This window comes from Protopterus annectens, chromosome 1.part1 (genome assembly GCF_019279795.1).
Source record: "Protopterus annectens isolate FY-2018-M chromosome 1.part1, PAN1.0, whole genome shotgun sequence".
NCBI classification, from domain to species: Eukaryota; Metazoa; Chordata; order Ceratodontiformes; family Protopteridae; genus Protopterus; species Protopterus annectens.
Genome location: NC_056726.1, coordinates 373613539 through 373636503, shown reverse-complemented (window position 1 = coordinate 373636503; position 22965 = coordinate 373613539).

The window sequence follows — 22965 nt, the reverse complement described above, 5'->3', positions numbered from 1 at the left end:
ACACTCATAACACTTTCCCCAGTCCCTTAGATTATATAATGTAAAAGTAGAAAATAATTCCCCCTTCAGTATTGTTCAAACACACACACATGCACACACACGCACACACACACACACACACACACACACACACACACACACACACACACACACACACACACACACACACACACTCTCTGACAGAATCAAAATGGCAGATACTTTGTCACAAAGTGAGCACTGACACACAATTCCCTGTATATTCATAGGTTCATAGGTTCATAGGTAGGTACTAGGCTATTGGCCTTAGGGCCTATATAAGCCTAGCCAAAAAGGTACCCTGGCTTTCGCCACCCAAGAAAATTATTTTCCTGTGCTCCTGTCAAGCAGAGCCACAGAGGTGATCCCTGGGGTGAATTTCCTATTTCCCATCCAATCATCAAGATTTTTCTTGAAGAGTGCTAATGAGGAGCTTTGTTTGATATAGATAGGTAGTTTGTTCCACAGTACGGGAAGTCTCTGGGACAGGAATCTACCCCTCCAGCATGTTCTGTTTATTGTAGTGACAAGATTTAGGTCCCTAGGGCATGTAGCTTGGAGGGATTTGGATTTCTTTAAGTGGAGCATGTCCAACAACTCTGGGTTTGACATAACTTTGTATGTTAGGCAGAGATCACCTCTGAGTAGGCGATACGTGATGGAGTAAAGCTGGAGTTTTTTGAGCCGGTCTGAGTAGGGCATCTGTCTGAGTCCAGTAATCCTCTTTGTGAGGTATTTCTGCACCCTTTTCAATTGTTGTAGATGTCTTGTGAGATACATACCAAAAGGGGTGTTGTACTCTATAAAGGGTCTAATGAGTGACGAGTAGAGGGGAACAATGACCTCTTTTTTTCCTGGATGAGAAACCTTTTGTGATGAGGTGTGCCGTGTAGAAGGATTTCCTGACTACTGTGGTGATGTGATTATTAAAGGAGAGACTACTGTCCACCTGTGTCCCAAGGTCTCTTATCACACTTTCAGTGTTAAGTAGAATACCACCTATGTGGTAGCTCATGGGTACAGAGCTTTTACCAAAGGGGATGAAAATGTACTTTTTGGCGTTGAGCTTGAGGCCATGGCTTTGACACCAGGCATCTGTCTCTGTGAGGCCCTTTTGTAGGATGTCAACATCGTTAAGAGTTTTGATTATGGCTCCTAGTTTGCAGTCATCTGCGAACTTCATTAGCCAAAGAAAGTCTGTGTTAGCCTGTAATTCAGAAAAGTAGATACCAAACAGGAGAGGACCCAGGACTGAACCCTGTGGTACTCCACTTGTCACTGGTCTAAAGTCGGATTTGGCATCTGCTACTTTCACATTGTGGGTTCTGTCAATGAGCCAGTTGGCAACCCATCTTGTGACATAGGGATTTATACCTAGTTTAGTGAGTTTATCTATAATTCCAGAGTGGGGGATGGTGTCAAAAGCCTTGGCGAGATCTAGATAGGCTGTGTGAACCACCTTACCCTCGTCAACAGCTTTGGTGACTGCTTCAAAGAAGTCTATCAGGTTTAAGAGACATGATCTGCCTTTTACAAACCCAAACTGGGTTGGGGTCCAGAGTTTGGAGATTACCAATGTCTTTTTGTATAAGATCCATGATGATACATTCCAGGTTCGTTAGAATAATGGGGCAGTACTTCCTGGGGTCCATGGTGGCTCACCCTTTGTGGAGTGGGATAACTGTTGCTGTGCGCCATTCAGTGGGCACAAAGCCTGGGGTGAGGCTATGATTGAACATGGTGCTTAGGTGGGGTGCCAGTTCATTCTGCAGTTCATGTAGAATGCAGCCCGAGATGTTGTCAGGTCCCATGGATGCTGTGTTCTTGGCTTTGGAGAGTGTGGTGTTTACTTGTGCCACCATGATCACAGGAACTTTGCATTCTTTCGGTATAGAAATGGGCCCTTTACGGGGTGAGAGGGGGGTAAAGTTAGCACTGAACCTATCTGCAAGGATGTTGGCAATATCAGTTGGTTCAATTTTGTTTTCGTAACTAGCTTTGGAGGATTTTATGAGGGATCTCAACTTTTTACTGAGGCTGACCAGGGAGATCCTCCAGTCATGGGATTTTACTCTTTTTTTGTAACAGTTTCTTTCTTCTATTGTAGAGTTTGTTTATGGCAGGGGACCACCAGATTGCCTTCCTTTTTTGGAGGATAGTATCTTGGTTCTTTTAGGGATAGCACGATCCATGCACTTGTGTAAGTGCTTATAAAGTGCATTTGTGTAGGATTCAGCAGTCGTTCCTCTATTGTCCATCTGCATGAGTGTCATGAAGTTTGCCACTTCTGTCTTAGGAAGCGTGAATTTGGCTTTGGAGAAATTTTTTATGGTGGTTTCCCTAATGGGGGGGGGCAGGATGTGGATGTCTAGGGTGATTAGCTTGTGATCGGATCTGACCAATGAGGAATTGACCTCTGGTGTGGAACACCGGTCACCCATGTTGGTAATGACCAGGTCCAGGATATTGCTGTCCCTGGTGGCGGTGTGGATAAGTTGATCTAAGGCATTGGAATTTATGAATTCTAGAAAACATTGAGCAAAAGAGTTGGTACATGAGTAGTTTTCCCAGTTAATGGTGGGGTAGTTGAAATCACCCATTATTAGGGTGTTGGGTTGTACCCTAATATTTTCCACTGTATAAAGAAATGAGGAGTGGGAATCCTGGGGCATGGTGGGGGAACTGTAGCAAGTTACAATTTGGATTGCGGTCTTGCCCAGAGTTAGTTGCACTTGGATAATCTCAGATACATTATGCTGAGCAACTAGCCTGGAGGTGTGGATATCCTTAATGAATATGGACATGCCTCTGCCTTTAGTGTTTCAGTCCAGGTCAGGTGGCCAAAAGGTGTGGTATGAATTATAGCCTGGTAATGCAGGGGTGCTCTCTAGAGCCTTGAACCAGGTCTCTGTCACTGCACAGATGTCGATGTTCTCCATTTTAAGAAGTGCCTCGAGTGAATGCATTTTGAGTTTTAGATTTCTAGAATTGAGTAGTATTACCCTCAGATTTTCCTTGCTTGTACCTGTTAAGGTGGTGAATTTGTCATTTAAACCTTGCCTAAAAAAGGCACTATAAGGGGTGGCAAGAGCCTTAGCCAGTATCCGGAATCCCAAGGGCGACAGGTGCAGGCCATCTCTGGCAAAGCATCGTGGTCTGTCGATCATGTCATCCCAGGCAGACAGATACTGGATCCCCTTAGAATGACACCAGAAGCTTAGCCAATTGTTGAAGTCAGTCATTTTGTCCTTGTACTGTGGTATCATTCTGGGTGATGGCAGGATGCTACTCAGGGCTGGGGACATACCTGCCTGGGCTACAAGTTTGGAGAGTTCCTCCATGTCTCTTTTCATGTAGTCCAGGGAGGTACATCTCAGGTCATTCACACCAACATGGACAATGATAGAGTCATATTTGTACTTGTTGTGGAGTGACCTGAGTGCGTGCATTATGTGGCAGATTCTGGCACTCGACAGGCAGCTGACAGTAAATTTCTCCTTGTTTAGCCTGGTGAGTGGAACATCAGTGTGCCTGACTATAGAGTCACCTATGACTAGAGTGTTGGGTACATTGTTATGCCTTATTGTCTGTGGTTGAGTGCCACACTGAGTTTGTGGGTTATGTGTCATTTGGGTTGTGTTGGGGGGTGGAGGTTTCATGCGTTTCCGCTTTGGAGGTCTCTGTTTCTTGAGCAGATTTTTATTAAGAGCCTCTATAAATGTAGGTGTGTGTTTCGTGTTTCTGTGTGTCCGTTTTGGTGGTGTAGGTTTTGAGGGACTATATGATGAGTGTGGTGTGGTGCAAGTGTTTACCTTCTCCTCTTGACTGTCTAGTCCAGCCTTGGGTGAAGAGAACTTTGCTTCCAGTTTGTCTATATAAGTGCATCTCTCACAGGTTGTAGTGTTGGGTGGTAGGAGGAGAGGGTTATCTGTGTACATGAGGCAATTGCTGCATTTCCCCAAGATGCCCAGATTCATCAGGTTGACAGGAGAAAACACTGGGAGCTGACCCTTAGACATGCCTGGATAGATGCTTATTTATTAAGTACTAAAAACTGTTTTCCTCTAAACAAGTGAGGAAAGTTGAGTGCTGTAGTAATTTGTAGCTTATTTAGTGCTTACAACGAATTCTGAACAAGTGCTGAGCTCAAAGAAACATATTTTAGTGCTAAAACAAAACAACTTGCTCATTCTAAGGGAAAATTTGAAGAGCAGACTTTATGGCACTGGGAATAGTTTAACCCTAGCTAAGCGGCAATGCATAAAGTGTGTGTGTGTGTGTATATATAGTATATATATAGTAGCAAATGAGCAAACTGATTTAAACAAATTAACTAATTAACCAATAAAAAGCTAAAAACTTAGCCCCATTCCAGCAGTCTTCAATCAGACAAGTTCTAACTGCACACTCCTGCCACTAGGGTGCAGGGGAACCTTCTCCAAAAAAAGATGGTCTGGATTAGTGCTCAAGTTATACAAACAAAGCTAGATTCAGCAGGTCTGAATTTAGTCTATGCTACAGCAAACAAGGCATACCAATTTCAGAAAGAAACAGTTCAAATAAGCAGGCACAATAAGCTTTTAACCAGAAACTCCCAGCTGAGAAGGGCAGAATCTATCCTCTCCTCCCACAAGAGTGCAGACCACACCTTCTTAATGTAAAATAACTGTCCCAAAGCCCAGGTGCTTAAAGCAGAACTTAAAAACTTTTAGAATAACAGACACTAAGCCTTCAGTCAGCAACTCCCAACTTAGAAGGATGTAAGCTACCTGTCCTGCCACAACAGTGCAGACCACAAACCTTCTTAATGTAAAACAACTGGTCTGAAGCCCAAGTGCTTCAACCAAAGGCTTAGAATAATAGTTACAAGCAGCAGAATAAATGCAATTAAGTACTTTTAAGAACAAGCACCAAAAGCAAAATAAAGTAATAAAGTAGGAAGAAACAGAAATACAGTAAAAGCAGATGAATAAAGTGCAATTTTTTATATAACAATAGAAAACAAGCAAACTGATTTAAACAAATTACCCAATTAACCAGTAAAAAAGCTAAAAACTGAGCCCTATTCCGGCAGTCTTCAATCAGACAGGTTCTAACTGCACACTCCTGCCACTAGGTTGCAGGGGAACCTTCTCCAAAAGAGATGGCCTGGATTAGTGTTCAAGTTATACAAACAAAACTAGTTTCAGGATGCCGTAATCTAGTCTATGCTACAGCAACCAAGGCTCACCAATTTCAGAAAGTAACAGTTCAAATAAGCAGGCACAATAAGCCTTTAACCAGAAATTCCCAGCTCAGAAGGGCAGAATCTAGCTTCTCCTCCCACAAGAGTGCAGACCACAAACCTTCTTAATGAAACATAACTGGCCCAAGTGCTTTAACCAGAACTAATACACTTTTAGAATAACAGACACTGAGCCTTCAATCAGCAATTCCCAACTTAGAAGGATGTAAGCTTCCTGTCCTGCCACAACAGTGCAGAGCACAAACCTTCTTAATGTAAAACAACTGGTCTGAAGCCCAAGTGCTTAAACCAAAAGGCTTAGAGTAACAGTTACAATTTAATCAGGCTACTACCAAGCAGTAATAAAAGTATAAGAATAAATACAACTGAGTACTTTTAAGAAGAGGCAAAAGCAAAATAAAGTGCAATTTATTTAGTAAAGTGCAAGGAGAGAGGAAGAAGGAGCAGAAGAAAAATTCAAGGTTAAGAACCTAAGTGGATTGGCCTTCTCAAATGTTCTCTCTGTATTAAGTAGAGTGAACACTAGACTGGGAGGGGTGTCCTAGATCAAATTTACAGTAGGGGTGGGCAACTGCAAACTGTAGCACCACCACAAGAATAGGGTGGGGGGAGGGGGAAAACAGTTTCAGGACAGATGAGAAACAGAAAACAATGCCAGAAAATATATAAAATAATTCAGTCAGGCAACATTAAGACAATGCAGAACTCTGAAAGGTTAAAATGCCAAAAATATACTTATCATTGCGCCATAAACTTTCCTATTCTGCAAAATTGAAAGTTTACATAACCATTACACAATTTTTCACAAAATTAGCCTCCACCAGGAAGAAGTACAGAACTAACTCAAAAAACAAGCCACCCTGGTGGAATCACAAAGTCAACCAGATGTATAACAGGAGGAAGAAAATCATGGCAAAAGTTAGGAGGTGCAGCACCCAGCAGGATAAAAACACTCTCATCAAACTAAACAAACAGCTCAGAGGACAAATAAAGTCTACCAAAGCCAAATTTGAGGTACACTTGGCCACCCAGACCAAGGATAATTGCAAAGCATTCTTTAGTTATGTCTGCAACCTCAAAGGCAATGCACAATTGTGTGCAGAGCTCATTGTAAATGGAACCACTTATAATGATCCAGAAGACATAGCAAACCTCCTAGCTGATAAATTCAGCTCCAACTTTACTCCTGTCTCCCCATCAACCTTCCCTCAGGAAATATCATTAAATATAACTCCCCCTACTATCACTAGGAAACAGGTCCTTAATACTCTTTCTAAGACCAAGAACACTGGCATTAATGGGCCCAGACAATATCCCAGGATGCCTTCTAAATAGCATGAAACATGACCTATCAGGGCCTCTGGAATTACTATTTAACTGTAGCCTCCAAACAGGTGTTGTGCCTCATGAATGAAGAAAGGCAACAGTCATCCTTCTGCACAAAGGTGGGCCACCTACAAAGCCTGAAAATTACAGACCCATAAATCTCACTAGTCATATATGTAAAGCCATGGAAAGAATTATCATGGAGATGATCAATAGAGATATAGTAAACCTACAGACACTGGACTCAACCCAGTTTGGTTTCGTCAAGGGCAGATCATGCCTACTCAACCCGGTGGACTTCTTTGATAAAGTCACCAAAGCAATGGATGAGGGTAAAATCATTCATACTGCCTACCTTCACCTGGCCAAGACATTTGACACAATACCCCACTCAGGCATTGTTGACAAACTCAAGAGGTTAGGTACAAAACCATATGTCCACCAGTGGATAACAACTGGCTCACAGAGAGAACCCAGAAAGTTAGAATTGGGGAGTCCGCCTCTACAAAGAGGCCAGTAACAAGTGGAGTTCCTCAGGGATCAGTCCTTGGACCACTCCTTTTTAACATTTACTTCTCAGAAGTCAAGGCCAATGTCAGTGGTCTCTGGCTGACTAAATTTGCAGAGGATTGCAAATTAGGAGCTGTCATTGAATCTCACACTGACACAAATGTTTTCCAGAAGGGGCTGACCCTGACAAACAATTGGTGTTAGACCCATGGACTAAAACTAAATGCCAAGAAATGCATAATAGTATCCTTTGGGAAGTCATCCATCCCTGTTAATTATCATATTGACAACTCACCCCTTAAAGTTGACCCAGTAGTCAGGGAGTTAGGGACACACATAGATAGTAATCTAGCCTTTGATCATCACATTTCTACAGTGGTGAGGAAATCCTTCTATGTTGGACAACTTATAAACAAAAGTATGCCATCTAAGTCCAAGGAAGTCATTGTTCCACTGTATTCAGCATTCATCAGACCTGTCATTGAGTACAATGCCCCTTTTGGTATGTACCTAACCAGGCATATCCAACAACTGGAATGACCTCAGAGGTTCCTCATTAAAAGAATACAGGGAGTAAGCAATGTGTCCTATGCAGACTGCCTCAAGGCCCTATCCCTGTATTCTGTCTCTTACAGGCTTTTGAGGGGAGATCTATGCTTGGCATACATGGCATTGTCAGACCCCACTCTGATGGACCTCCTGCATATCCACAAAACAAACAGTAGCAGAATTACCTGCTCTAAAGACTTAAACCTTGCTTGTGATATAAATAGGACCTGCTGGATAGAGAAATATGAATCCCAGAGGCTACCCAATCTATGGAACAGGCTCCCCATCCATGTGAAGCATAGTTCCTCCCTAACCCAATTCAAGTGCAACTTGGACAATTGGATGGGAAACAGGACATTCATCCCTGGTTTGGCACCTATGTCTCTAATGCAAACAGATAACCTGTAAATGGTTCATCTCCCAGGCCCATGCTTACACTTATGAAGGGTATTAGAACTTATCAGAGATTTGGGATGCATGGCTAGGCTTAAAAAGGCCCTTCTGGTCGTTAGCCTAGTAAACACCTATGAACCTATGCACACCTGAATAAACACTTTAAGCTAAACATAGTGGCCCCTGACAGGAAACTTAAAATATTAATAAGAAATGCCAGGTTTCTTAAAGGGGAAATATTGCTTTTAGTTATAAAATACAGTGAAATGCTATTTTATTAAAGGGCAATAATTTCTGAGTGGAGGGGTGTCCCAGTGGGGACTTTTCTACCAGAAATGAAGCTCTTAGTTGATTGCTGCTTCTGTAAAGTCTCTGAGATGCTTCTTCTTGAGACAGCAAGAAAGTACCAAGGAAAGCTTCACTCTACATTCTTTACCTCCCCTCCATGGGATTAGCCAATCAGCAGTGAGAGTGAATGAGTAAGGGGGGTGCTGAGCTTTTTGAAGATGGACAGTCATTGTTTCATGTGCAGAAAATAACCCATACAGCTTAAGGGCTACTGCAGCAGTGTGAATGATGAACATCTTTTCTAGCCTAGCAAGGATAAAGGGGACTCACTTTTGAAGACCTATAAATAATATAATCAGAGAATAACACTGCCCCATTGACATGTTGGGGCATTGGGTTTAGACAGTGGAGTAGAGCTGAAGACCTGAAACACTTTCCTATGTCAGTGATCTGTCTGGATAAGAATATTACACTATTCTGCATGCACTAATTTGATCCATTTTTATTTATATTACTTTCCAAAACAATCAGCCCTTTTACATGTTTATATAAATATACTTATGACAAACATAGAAACAAACATAAAAATAAAATAAATATACTTTTCACTAGCTACATAAACAAAAGTCCTAAATTAAATGCACCTTTGTTCATGTAGCATCTATGACAAAGCACTATAAAGTCAATATATTTTTCTTGCCAGTACTAGTGGTATAGATGGCTAAAGCCCTGACTATGGTCCATATGACCAGAGTTTACATAGTGACTCAGGCACTTGAGGAAGTAGGCAGACAGGTTATAGGGTCAAGGATACGTGTATGTAACCATATAGTTCCTGCTGTTTGGAGCAGCCCAGTTGTTGTCACCTCCTTGTGGAAGCAAACAGTGGAGCAACATTGATGCCCACTGCATGCCCCACCCATGGGCTGTCACTGAGCATGCCTGTGGAGGTAGAATGAGAAAATGAATCTCAAACCGCCCTTAATTTTATCTGCATTGTGCCCGTCTCAGCCAACCTTCACCCAGCTGATGAGGGGATGAATGGGCAATTGACCAACAAAAGGGCTGATGATCAGCAGGCTTTAGGTGCTGAGAGAAGAAAAAAATCAGTATATGTTTAACATAAATTTACATACACAAGATTTGTTTTTGTGGCAGCAATTGGATAATCATTTTGAGTATGGTATAAAAAGGTAACAACTTTTGGGATCACTATCTCTGCAAGCACATATTTCTTTTTAATACAGTGGATATTAAAAAGTTTACACAGCCCTGTTAAAATGCCAGGTTTTTGTGGTATAAAAAAATGAGACGACAATAAATCATTTCAAAACTTTTCCCACCTTTAATGTGACCTATAACCTGTACAATTCAATTGAAAAACAAACAAATCTATTAGGGGAAAAAATACAAAAAATAAAAAATGTACAATATGCTGGTTGCATAAGTGTGCACACCCTTAAACTAATACTTTGTTATGTGTGCACACCCTTAAACTAATACTTTGTTGAAGCACCTTTTGATTTAATTACAGCATTCAGTCTTATTGGGTAGAAGTCCATCTGCATGGCACATCTTGACTTGGTAATATTTGCCCACTCTTCCTTGCAAAAGTGCACCAAATCTGTCAGACTGGGAGGGCAACTCTTGCGCACAGCCCGCTTCAGGTCACCCCACAGATTTTCTATTGGATTTAGGTCTGGGCTCTGGCTGGCCCATTCCAAAACTTTAATTTCCATCTGGTGAATCCATTCTTTTGTTGATTTGGATGTATGCTTGGGGTCATTGTCATGTTGAAAGGTGAAATTCTTCTTCATCTTCAGCTTTCTTGCAGACACCTGAAGCTTTTGGGCCAAAAGTGACTGGTATTTGGAAATGTTCATAATTCCCTCCACCTTGACTAAAGCTCCAGTTCCAACTGAAGAAAAGCAACCCTAAAGCATGATACTGCCATCACCATGCTTCACTATGGGGATGGTGTTCTTTTGGTGATGTGAAGTGTTGTTTTTTGTGCCAGATGTACCTTCTGCAGTTGTGGCCAAAAAATTCAACCTTGGTCTCATCAGACCATAACACATTTTTCTACATGCTTTTGGGAGACTTGATGTATTGTTTTGCAAATTTTAGCTGGGCCTGGATGTTTTTCTGTGTAAGAAAAGGCTTCCGTTTTGCAACCCTACCCCATAGCCCAGACATATGGAGAATACGGGAGATTGTTGTCACATATACTACACAACCAGTACTTGCCATAAATTCCTGCAGCTCCTTCAGTGTTGCTGCAGGTCTCTTGGCAGCCTCCCTGACCAGTTTTCATCTTGCCTTTTCATCACTTTTGGAGGGACGTCCAGTTCTTTGCAATGTCACTGTTGTCCCATATTTTCTCCACTTTTTGATGACTATCTTCACTGTGCTCCATGGTATAACCAATGCTGTGGAAAGTTTTTTTACCCTTCTCCTGACTGATACCTTTCAACAATGAGATTCCTTTGATGCTTTGTAAGCTCTCTGTGAACCATGGCTTTTTCTGTAGCAGGCAACTGAGTAAATGTCAGGAAAATTCTACTAGGACAGCTGAACTTTATTTGGGGTTAATCAGAGTCTCTTCAATTGATGCAAGGCGTGTACTCAAGAAAACTAAATGCTGTAATTAAATCAAAAGGTGCTTCAACAAAATATTAGTTTAAGGGTGTGCACACAACAAAGTATTAGTTTAAGGGTGTACACACTTATACAACCAGTGTATTGTATGCTTTTTATTTTTTATATTTTTTCCCTAAGAGACTTGTTTGTTTTTCATTGGCATTGTACAGGTTATAGGTCCCATTAAATTAGGAAAAGTTTTGAAATTATTTATTGTTGTCTCATTTTTTATATCACAAAAACCGGGCATTTTAACAGGGGTGTGTAAACTTTTTATATCCACTGTATATTCTGGAATTTTTTTATGTGTAAACAAGCACATTTGTTTCTGTTAACGTCAACCATTAAAGGAGGTAGCAGCTTCTTTTCTACAAGAAAGAAAGATTCTTTTGACAGGTATTAGTGAGGTGCTAACATTTGAACTCCTGCTGTAATGCCATTGGCTTAATTTGTGGTTTATGTAAATCTAGAACACAATAAAGAAAGAATAAGGCCAAGGAAATCTCCCCAGCTGAATGGAAAATGGTCATCGTTATCCCCTTGCAGAAAAGGTGGTGCTTCCACTGACCCTGGGAACAATAGATCTATTAGCCTAACTAGCCTTATCTGCAAGGCCATGGAGCAAATCATCATGGACCTTATCAACAAACATACAGGTAATCTCCAAACACTTAACCCTACTCAGTTTGGATTTGTCAAAGGGAGATTGTGCCTGTTAAACCTAGTGTGCTTCTTCGAGACAGTCACCAAGGCCCTGGATGAGGGGAAATCTTTGCATACAGCCTATTTAGACTTAGCCAAGGCTCTTGAAACTATCCCTCGCTCAGGCATCATTGACAAACTCACTCAGCTAGGTATCAACCCTTATATCATTATTTGGGTTGCTAACTGGCTTACTGATTGAACCTATATCATCAAAATATGGGAATCCACCTCCAACAGCAGACCTGTAACCAGTGGTGTACCACAGGGATCAGTCCTGGGACCTCTAGTGTTTGGAATCTATTTCTCCAAAGTACAAGCTAAAACTAAAGGTCTGTGACTGACAAAGTTTGCTGATGACTGCAAACTGAGAGCGGTCATAAAATCTCCAAATGATGTTAACATCCTGCAAAAGGGTATTACACAAACAAATGATTGGTGCTAAAGTCATGACCTTAAACTCAATGCAAAAAAAAATTCATTATCATACCTTTTGGTAAGTGCGATGTTCCTGCTAACTACCACATCAATAACAACACCCTAAGTACGCACTCAGTGGTGAAAGACCTGAACATACAGGTTGACAATAGCCTTACTTATCATTACCATGTCTCCACAGTGGTAACAAGGGCATTCTATGTTGCTCATCTCATAAGTAAGGGCATTGCATCCAGAAAAAAAGAAGTCATGACTTCTCTGTACTCTTCTCTCATCAGGCCAATAATTGGGTATAATGCCCCCCTGTGGTATGTACCTTTCCAAGCACCTGCAGCAATTGGAGAGACTACAATGGTTCCTCACAAGGAAAATTCAAAGTCTTCAGCATCTGTCCTATGTGGATCATCTAAAATCACTGTCACTTTATTCTGTTTCATACAGAGTACTTAGATGTGATCTATGCCTTGCATATAAGGCAATCTCTGACCCTGCTTTATTGGAAATGCTGCATATCCAGAAGTCAAATGGTACACGGGTTACTCACTCTAAAGAGCTTAACCTGGTATGTGACATTAATAGAACCTGCTGGAGGGAGAGGTTTGTCTCCCAGAGGTTACCACACCTTTAGAACAAACTCCCACTTCATGTCAAACAGAGCACCTGATTGGTCCTCTTCAAACGCAATCTGGACAATTGGATGGGTAACCATAAATTCACCCCCTGAGGTTCCATCCATGCCCCTCTTGGACAGGAGCAATTGATGTTGCTCATGGAAATAAGGGTAGAACTTGGCTAGGCTTGTAAGGGCCCTAGGGCCATTAACCTAGCAACATCCTATGATCCTATGATAAGATCTTTGAGATATTTAAGGGTCTGGTCACTTGTGAAGAATGCACACCGACAAATATGCAGCAGGACAGCAGGATCAACAGGAGAAGTTGGTACACAAGATGTGAGGAAAAGAATGTAAGCATTCTTATGGCAGACCACAACTGTGCAGTAATTGACTGCACAAAGGAAAGAAAGAGTCTCCCTCAGACACTGGAGGAGTTAGACAGCTGTGGCCATAGGTTAATGATGTGGTTCTTAACTTTCCTGAACACATAGAAGGGAAGCATGTGAATGTTTTCTCGCTTAATGATTTGTAATGGTGAGCCAAATTGCTAGAGGGATGTTGGTGCTACTGACAGTGTTCATAGGATTGGTGCACTAAGAGCTGAAAGGACCGGTAGTGGCATTCCAAGTTGTATCATATGTCATTTCCATGTATATACGGCTAAGGACATGCACTTTTACCAAGGTAGAACACAGACAGCATAGCCATACTGAGACCAAGTTTCAGAACCCTGCAGCTCCAGAATTATTCTTAAGACACAAAGGAGATGATCATTCAATTGTATGAACAAATTTAACAGATTTAAATATTATTGAGTGGATAATCTGTGTTTTTGTGTTGAGAGTGGTGTGGTGACTCTTGATGTGTGAATCATCATAAGGGAGTAGGTACACTGAGGAGAGCACATGGCCAAAGAACTCAGGGGAGAAAGGTAATAGGAGGTGAGGAGGCAGCCTGAGTAACCAATGGAGTATGAGCAGAACACAGATTTATTGTACTAAAAAAAGAAGCAAAATTCAATTTTCATGAGCTGAAATTCTAAGAATTTAACCTATCTTTAAGTGTGTTTCCAGTCATTACTCTGATTTTGTTATAATTTTTACGGTAGCCATATATAAACAAAACTAAAACAGTTTATAAGTACAGAAAAATGAAAGCACATTAACAGTTTAACAAATAGTAAATATTAAAAGAAGTGCATGTTATGATTAAGAAGTGTTTTACTCAAACGTACATTTCTATGAAAGTGAATGTCTTTTCAGCAGCTGGTCAGCAGATGGACAATCCAAATTCTGGAATAAAAAATGTGGACTATTCTTTGTTATTCCCCTGCTAAATCTCCCAACGGTGAAAGGGAAAATAGGATGTGAGAAAGACAAAAATGGAAGTTTGAAGCATTCAACATCAGAAAGGTGTGGGAATCAGAAATAAAGGAGAATAAGCAGTTAGGAATATTTTATTTATTTATTATTTATTGACATTTGATTACCAGGAAAGTCCAACTGGGTAGAAGTCCATTTTCAGCACAGTCCCAGAGAGAAAAGCTTCAAAGTATTATAAAACATTTTAAGAACAATAATTTTGCAGTCTTCAAAAATAATACAAAACATCTACAGTTTAAATAATTATACCAACTTAGGCATATTATGAAAACATTGGTTAAGAATAAATACAAGTTATATGACAGTGATTTAAAATTTAGAGACATTTTAGGTCCTCGATGATCCCCTTAATTCTGTAGCATGGCTATAAATTCCCGGTGATGTCTAGTAATATTGACAGTTGATTTGTAAGCTGAACGTCTATTAAATTTCAAAGCCCTTAAATCGAACTCGCACATTTTCTCAAATAGATGTAACGTCTCATTCAAAGGAGGGTTATAGATACCAGAGACTCTAAGTGTGCTAGCATTACAGTACATACCACCCATTAACATACTTAAATTCAATTTTCTTATGTACAATTTAAGATCAATGATACTAGACATCAGCGGGAATTTATAGACATGCTACAGAATTGTAATATTAGGGTTATGAAGCCCGACAAGGGGGGTGGTCTGGTGTTCATGGATAACTTTCTCTATGCTGAGAAAATGTTGACACTTTTAGATACTGACTTCTACGAAGTGGTCAGCATTAATGAAGTCAACATGGCTTATGCTAGAATTAAGGGGATCATCGAGGACCTGTTTTTGGAAAGAGTGATTGATCTGGATTTGTATCAATACCTTAGTATGTTAGCTCCCAAATTACCGGTCCTGTTTGGTATTCCCAAAATTCATAAATCTCTAGTCAACCCCCCTTTTCATCCTATAGTGGACGGTCGTGGCTCCATAACCTATGCATGTGCTAAATTCATTGACAGTATCCTGAGACCATTAATTGATCAGGAATCCCAGATTTGTAAGGATTCCTGGAGCTTTCTCTGGAATATCAATGAGGTTCCATTTGACATCACTTCTTGGTTTTTAACCATTGACATCAAAGATTTGTACACCGTGATACCACAACACCTAGGTATCCATTGGGTTTGGGAATTTATGCACGAAAGGGGGTCAGATGATAACATGATCTATTTGATTGAGACTCTGTTAGGAATTGTTTTGAATAACAATTTTATGTTATTTAATGGGCAAATTGTCTTACAAAAATCTGGGGTTGCAATGGGCTCACCCTGTGGTGGCAGTTTTGCCAGTTGTGTTTTGGCGTACTGGGAGAAGACATTTTTGTTCCTTAATGACTGTTTTGTGAAGAACGTGGCCTGGTACACTAGGTACCAGGATGATATGTTCTTAATCTGGAAAGCACCACCCTCTGAAGTCCCATTGTTTTTAGAAAGTATCACTAGTATGACTGACTTTTTGGAATTTACGTATAAATTACAAGAGACAAGTATTAACTATTTGGACATCCTTTTGATTAAGGACACAGTTAATTTGAGATATAAGAGTGTCATCTACAGAAAGCCTACATACTCAAATGCCTTCCTTCATTTTACAAGCTGCCACCCTAGCCACCAAAAGAAGGCGGTAGTTAAAGGGCAAATGGTTAGGGCGGCAAGGATGGTTTCTGATACTGATGACTTTCTGGCTGAATGTGAACATTTGTGTGAAATGTTTACCAATAGAGGTTACCCTTATTCAATGGTTTTGGACATTAAGTCTGAGGTAATGCATAAAAGGAATTCTGTTTTTTTTAAACCTATCCTTTCAGGGGCTAGTGGTAGCCTCATGGGTGACTCTATAGGTTACCAAGATGTTCACGACAATACAAAAGTAAAGTTTCCTTTGGAACCAGTTTTTTGTGTACTTTCAGTGTAGACCATTTTGAGATAAGGAAACTGTTTAATAAAAATTGGGCTTTGATAATGGAGGATATGAGTTTAAGTAGCAAACTAGGTGATGCCCCAAAAATTATTTTTAGAAAAGGACACAATTTGAAAACTATGCTCGAGGTAAAATCGCGGTCTTGTAGTAACAGATCCTTTGGCATGAGCAAATGTGGGGCATGTAGACAATGCAAGTACATATGTACTGACCCTAAAGTTAAAATTACAAATCAGATGTTTAACATTAAAGGGAAATTTAATTGCGAGACTAATGGGGTGGTTTATGTGGCTTTATGTCAGAAATGCGCTGCTTTTTACATAGGTAAGACTGAAAGGAAGTTAAAGCAGCACATTTATGAACACACATATGCTATTAGTAGGCACAATTTAAATAATGCCCTTGCAAGGCATATTAGTGACTTTTCTGATCACTTTTTTAAATTCACCATCCTTAGTAAAACAGTAGTTGACATCAGGGGTGGTCCGTGGCAGGCCCATTTAGAAATGGATGAGCTGGCTTGGCAAGTTCGTACGTGTGCCTACATGTACCCTGGTTTAGATGACTATGTTTCAATTAGTTGTGTTTTAAAATTTCTTTCCATGAAAAGGTGATATAATGCCTACTTTCATTCAGGTTTTGAATCTCTTGGTATATAGTTACAAAATTTACATTTCTAGTATCATTCATTTTTTTATTATTTATTTATTATTTTTTATTTTTTATTTTATTTTATATTTATATTTACATTTCTATTTATAAACAATTTTTTTTTATTTGTGGTTTGAAATGTATAGATTTGTTTAATTGAAATGCAGTAATGTGTTTTTTAAGTATGTAGTGTAATTTCAGCTACATAGAAGCGTTTTAGCTGAAGCTGTGAGTTTCTGGTATTTATTTACTAGTATTAATACTCTTCTGGAACATAACTACTACTTTAAGAGATGCACTTTTAAGTGATTTAGCAATTAAGTTTAAATTGATTAATTAGCTCTTGTATATATAATAGCAGTTAGAAGTGTGCTTTTTTTCCTTGTCTGAAGAAGGAGAGACACTGTGCCCTCCGAAAGCTTGTGCTAATAAAATTAGTTTTTGGGATTGCGCTTCCAAGCTCGTTTTGTTTATTTTCTCAGTTTAAATATTTGCATGACAAACTTCAGTATCACTAAACTCCCATTTTAACTGGATCATTTTTTGCACTATCAGGAATGGGTGAAATAATCAATAAATATGGCTAAAACTAGTTGCCAAACACTTCAATGGGTCATGGATTTTGGTGACCCTAACTATTTCTGCAATATAATCAATAAGCTTACCATAGGCAGGCTAACAGTGTTAGTCTCAGCCATAACAGCTGACATGTCTTCTCACCAGAAGTTATTACCATATTTGCCAACCACTTCAGCCAACAGCTCACCACAATGCCACTAAATGTGGACAGTCAGATTACTAATTTTGGGAGCCTCTTTTGCAGCGTTACTTTTTTTTATTTTCTGTCACACCTCCTTTCAGGAAATCAAAGATGGCGAAACAGTTCCCAGTCCTGGAGCTCCACATTTAGACTGTCTAGGCCCTAGGTTCCTGAGGACTTGTGACATCTTAATTTCAATCCCCTCCAGCGCATTATTAACATTTCATTGACCAACATGTTTTCTGACATTTGGAAATCTGTTACCGTTATTCCACTTCCCATCTCCCCAGTTCCAACCCTAGTAAATTACATCCTATAGATTTGTCTTTCTCCTCACAACAATGTCAATATCTTCAGTCTCCTCTGTAAGACCAACAAGGTTTCCAAAAATTACAGAGTATCAATCCACCGTCCCTCACAAATATCAATATATTAGTCATTAGCAAGGAAAAATGAACATGCATAGTTTTTATTGAGTAATATGGCACATCATAGTAAATGAGCTTAGCTTGCATGATCTCACAAATATGCCTCTAAACTGGTTCTGTTGTTGTCTTGATAACTCTTTCAGGTCAAGTATCATTTACTTTTCCAACATATAATAATTACCAGGTGGGGTCCTAAACAGATCAAATTTGGGACCATTATTCTTTACAACGTTTTATTAAAACTATATTGAAGTCATCTTTCATGGAGTTCATGAAATTCTATACTGACAATACGGTTATTTAAACAACTAATAAATGAGATGAACTAATTAGTAAACCACTTTCACTTAAACTGATTAAGTTTCACCAATGGTTCAACAACTGTGCCTTCACCATGAATTCCAGAAAAAATAAGCCATGTCTTGGACCTCCTGTATCGCTGCATGTCCAATATCTCTACCAATACAAGATACAGGGATCTAAATCTTCACTAACCAATAAATAAATCAAGGTGGAGGGACAGGCGTATAACCCCAAAAAGCCTTAGTAATGCAAACATTCAGTGGAAGTGGAATCACCTCTAAGAGGGTACTTTAACTCTTAAAGACAATTAAATAGCACATCACATCTGGTGACGGTATAATAAAGGTTAGCTATCTCCCTGGTCATTCTAAAGTTTCACCTGATTCATTTGTTTTTACAGTGATAGGTTAGATTAGAAAAAGGCACTGTAATATTTTTCTCAGTACAGTGGTGAGCAAATATTACAGTCATTCTTTTACAATGTTTGCTAGCCAGTGTTCTCTATTTTAGTACAGATAGAAAAAACATCAGTGGGAAATAATATATTTGCAGCCTACTTTGAGTAAGAAGTAATATTTATTCTGTATGCATAACTACATTGTAATCAGCTTATAAAATCCAGATATATTCACAATTTCTGATAAAGGGGACTAGAAAGCTGCACTAGGCTACATTATCTGGAAAAAAATAACTGAGATTGAAATAACTAGACTGGCTTGAACTCCCCAACATTATTCTTTATAACCAAGTTTCTCTAACTCACAAAATTGTAACACAACTAACCAGAACCCCTGCACTACAAAATCTCGTCCTTCCTTACAGTTCCAGCAGACCACTTTGCTCTAACAATAAGAACTTACTCACTGTCTACAAGGCTAACAACATTGCAGGAGAATCTTTATTTTCCAGCTATATATCTTGTATATGGAACTCCCTTCTTAACTCCATTCTCTCAATCTCTTCCACTAATAACTTTAAGCCATCACTTAAAGCTTATCTAAAAAATAAGTGGCTATGTTCCTGTACTAACCCCTCATGAGTGCTCTGATACATCACAGTATACCCAAAACATATCCAACTTCTCCCCCAGTGTTTAATCTTTTATTTCTACCGGCCTGTCTTAACCTTATATATTGATATGTCATACTTTACAAATAGTAGTAGATATGTTCAAAGCCTAGGTTTTGTTGTCATGATGTAACAAATTTATATTTTCTTATGTATACTACATTTTGTTTACTTTATACTTTATTGATTATTGTAATTTGTGCATTTAAATTTACTGTTACTCATGGAGCTTTTCTCCCCGGGCCTCCACTGAAAAAGGACGTGTGCCCAGTCGGACTTTCCCAGTAAATAAATGTTAAATAAATAAATAAATAATACAAACTCCACATCTCTCAGAGACTGATGAGACCCACGGGTAGTTATATGTCATTTCATCATCCACAAAAGAAATACAGTTCAATTGCAGAAATTCAGCCAAGATCATGTGTAGTGTGTATATATATATATATTTGAATATCTATCTACATATATATATATATATATATATATATATATAGACAAATTAGATATAGATATAGATATCTAAATATCTATAGCTATATGTATATTATCTATATATATATATATATATATATATATATATATATATATAATTTATTTATTTATTTCCAGTTTGGTGACCGGGGAGGTCCACTGGGCTCAAAGAGCCCATTTTCAGTGGAGGCCCGGGGAGAAAAGCTCCATAGTACAAAGTATAAACTACATAATTCAGACTACATAGTACAGAGAAAAGCTAGATAATTCAAAGTTAACAAAATACAATACACAGTAGCAAAAAGGTGCAGTAACAACTTGTAAGTATTAAATAGCAAACTAAGAACAGTTAAACTGCAACACATATACAATATATAATACATATTTGTATGTTTGTAGGTTGAGAACAGTAGTAGAGAATATAATTTGTTCATTGGTTAGAAATGTCACATAGTGATCTGAAAGTAGTTATCAAGGGCTAGATCCCTGGTAAGTAAGGAAAGAATGGGACTTTGAGTGTGATAAAAGTGATCATGAGTTAAGGAAGTTAGGTAGGTAGAGAGCAGTTGCACTTCCAACTATGGGAGAGGTAGGAATGGAGCTGGGTTTTGAAGTGTTCACAGTTTTCAGAGATTCATAGAGATGGAGGGAGAGAGTTCCATTTTTTGGCTAAGGTAAAGGATAAAAGTAGCTGCCCGGTGAGACGATTTGGTTTATACACTGAGATTAGGTTTTGGTGGGCAGATCTCAGGGGTCTGTGAGGGGTGTATGAAGGTAAGATGTTAGCAAGTGCTGGACATGTATTAGGTTTGAAAATAAGCTTGTGGGCTGTACAGAGTTGGAGGTAGTCCAGGTAATTGGGAAGTTCTAGCCACTGCAGCCGGTGGAGAGGTATACAGTGTTGAGTAGAGTATTTGGATGAAGTTGCAAACTTTGAGATTTTATTGTAGGTTTCCAGTTTAGAAGAGTTGGAGGAAGATCGATTGGCTAGTAAGGGAACACCATACATCAGAGAGGGTAGTAAGTAGGTTGAGGCAAGGGTCTGTTTAGTTGAGGGGGAGAGGAAGTGTGAGTTTCTATACAGCATGACAAGTTTCTGATGGGTTTTCTTAATATTTAGTTGAATATGGGTATTAAATTTTAGTTGCTCATCAATAGTAACCCTAAGAAGTTTGGCTAAAGGAACAATTTCTATAGTGGAGTTAGCATGGCTGGTAATTTTAAAGGAGGTTTTGTCAAGAGGGATAGATTTTGATGGGGAGAATAGTAGGATTTTAGATTTGTTGGCATTTAGGGAGAGATGATTTTGAAGCATCACTTTCTCAGTAGTTGAGAAAGAAGATTGAGTTTTAGTTTGAAGCTCAAGGAGGTTGGAGGCAGAGCAGACTAGTGTTGAGTCATCTGCATATTGTACTATTCTGGTGTTGGGAATTGATGTGTGGAAGTCATTAATGAAAATATTAGAGAGCATAGGGCCGAGTATGGATCCCTGGGGTACCCCTGTTGGGGTTGGAAGGAAGGCAGAGGTACCAGTTTTCCATTTCACAGCCTGGGATCTATCAGAGAGGTAGCTGCTGAACCAGGTGATGGTGTTTTTTGAGAGGTTAAGATTAGAAAGGTGGGTAAGAAGGTGGGTATGGGAGACAGTATCAAAAGCCTTGGAGAGGTTGAGGAGGACTGTGGATACTAGTTCGCCGGAGTCACAGGCATGGTTTACTATGTCTAGAAATGAAAGAAGAGCTGCTGCTGTACTATGGCCAGAATGGAACCCATGTTGTGTTGGGGTAAGCAGTTGGTTATTTGTAAGGAATGGCATTAGCTGGAGGTGGATACATTTCTCAAGAATTTTTGAGATAGGAGATAGAATTGCTATGGGTCGGAAGTTGGAGTAGTTATTTTTTTTGCCTCCTTTGTGGAGGGGTAGGATAAAGGTGGTATGCCATAGTTTAGGGTCATATGATTCCTGTATGGATCTGTTGATGAGTATACTAATGGGAATGGCAATTCTGTCTGCTGCTAGTTTTAGAAAGATAGAGGGGATGTTGTCAGGGGCATTGGAGCAAGTCTTAAGTTTAGAGAGAAGCTTTTTTATGTATGATGTGGGGATGGGTTTGAGATGAAAAGTAGGAGGAGTGTTTAGGATGGAAGATTGGGGAGAGGATTTGAGATGGAAGGAGGAGTTGTTGTTAGGGAAGGTTTTGGAGAGTTCTGCTATCGCGTTAGTAAAGAATGAATTGAACAGTGTAGCTATTTCTGTCATGTTTGCTAGTGTCGGGACAAGGGTTGTTCTTGGTGCCTGGATTAAGAAGGGAGTTGAAGGCTTTCCAGAATTGTTTGGGGTTTGTGGAATGAGTAGTCTGGAGTTTGATATAGTATAATTTTTTATCCTGTGTAATATGTTTTTTAGCTAAGTTGTGGAGTTGTTTATATTTAAGAAGTGTGTCAGGGTGCTTATTATGATGGTAGAGTTTTGAAGTCTTATCCCTTTGTTGCATGAGTGTTTTGGTATCTTAAGCCAGGGGGCAGAATTGGTTTTTAAACGTTTTATTCTTGGAGGGGCTTGGGAGTTAAGGGTATCCAAGAAGGTTGAGTTGAAGAATTCAACTGCATCATCTAGATGAAGAGTTTTTAATTTGTTCCAATTTATCAGTTTGAGTGAATTGGAGAAAGCTGTGGGGTTAAAGTTTGTGAGATTCCGAGTATGGATATATTGGTGTAGGTGAGGAGAGGAGGGGGTTGCTCTATGGATGAAGGCTGGCAAGTGATCACTAATGGATTCTGGTAAGGTGCCAGTGTGGGAGATTTTATTTGGGTGGGAGACAAGGATCCAGTCCAGTATGGAGCCTGGGGGGTTATTTTTATTGGGTCTGGTAATAGCATTTATGAGTTGAGTGAAATTACATAGATTAATTGAAATGGTGGGATTATTACCAGTGATCTAGTTCCAGTCAATGTTTACATCTCCTAGGATGTATGTCTCAAGGCTGATATTAGATGAGGCCCAAAGAAGAATTTCCTCAAGTGTATTAGTATTGTTTCCAGGGGGGATACAGAGGGCTATAACACAAATACTTTTATGGTTATTTAATTTGAGGTTTCCTATGACTAGTTCAGCATTGTTGAAATGAGGAATAGGATTTTGGTAGGGAGTAATGGAGAGTAGGCTAGAGCAGATTAAGGCTACTCCTCCACATTTCTTTTTTAGGTGGTCATGTCTAAGAGCTTGAAACC